Below are 753 nucleotides of genomic sequence, written 5' to 3'. Positions count from 1 at the left end.
AGCGAAGCAGCGAGGAGGTCGCGCAATGCCCCGCCCCTAATCTTAGACTCCGCCCCCAATGCGGGACTGAATAAGTCACGGAGAATAATACCCCAATAACAGAGAGCACCCATAATAGAGCCTGAGTGTCCCCATAACAGAGCCTAAGTGTCCCCAGAACAGCATGAGTGCCCGATAACAGAGGCTGAGTCTCCCTATAACAGAGCCTGAGTGCCCCCCTAACAGAGGCTGAGTGTCCCCACAACAGAGGCTGAGTGTCCCCACAACAGAGGCTGAGTGTCCCCATAACAGGCTGAGTGCCCCCATAACAGAGCCTGAGTGCCCCCATAACACAGCCTGAGTGCCCCCATAACACAGCCTGAGTGCCCCCATAACAGAGCCTGAGTGCCCCCATAATGGCCTGTGTGCCCCATAACAGAGTCTGAGTGCCTCATAACAGAGCCTGAGTGCCCCCCACAACAGAGCCTGAGTGCCCCCCTAACAGAGCCTGAGTGCCCCCATAACGGATATTGAATTTGTCAGTTTTGATGTGTCTTCATAACAGAGACAAAAATCACCCATAAAACAGGCAGAGTTCCCAGTGGCACCTGTGCAGCACATATATGGGAGGTATACAGAGGCTTTTCACTACTTGGGTGCAGGCAGATGCTGTATGGGCAGGAGGATATATGGGCAGGAGGATATATGGGCAGGAGGATATATGGGCAAGAGGATATATGGGCAGGAGGATATATGGGCAAGAGGATATATGGG

Source organism: Anomaloglossus baeobatrachus, chromosome 9 (assembly GCF_048569485.1).
Source record: "Anomaloglossus baeobatrachus isolate aAnoBae1 chromosome 9, aAnoBae1.hap1, whole genome shotgun sequence".
Lineage (NCBI taxonomy): Eukaryota > Metazoa > Chordata > Amphibia > Anura > Aromobatidae > Anomaloglossus > Anomaloglossus baeobatrachus.
This window is presented reverse-complemented; position numbering follows the sequence as displayed.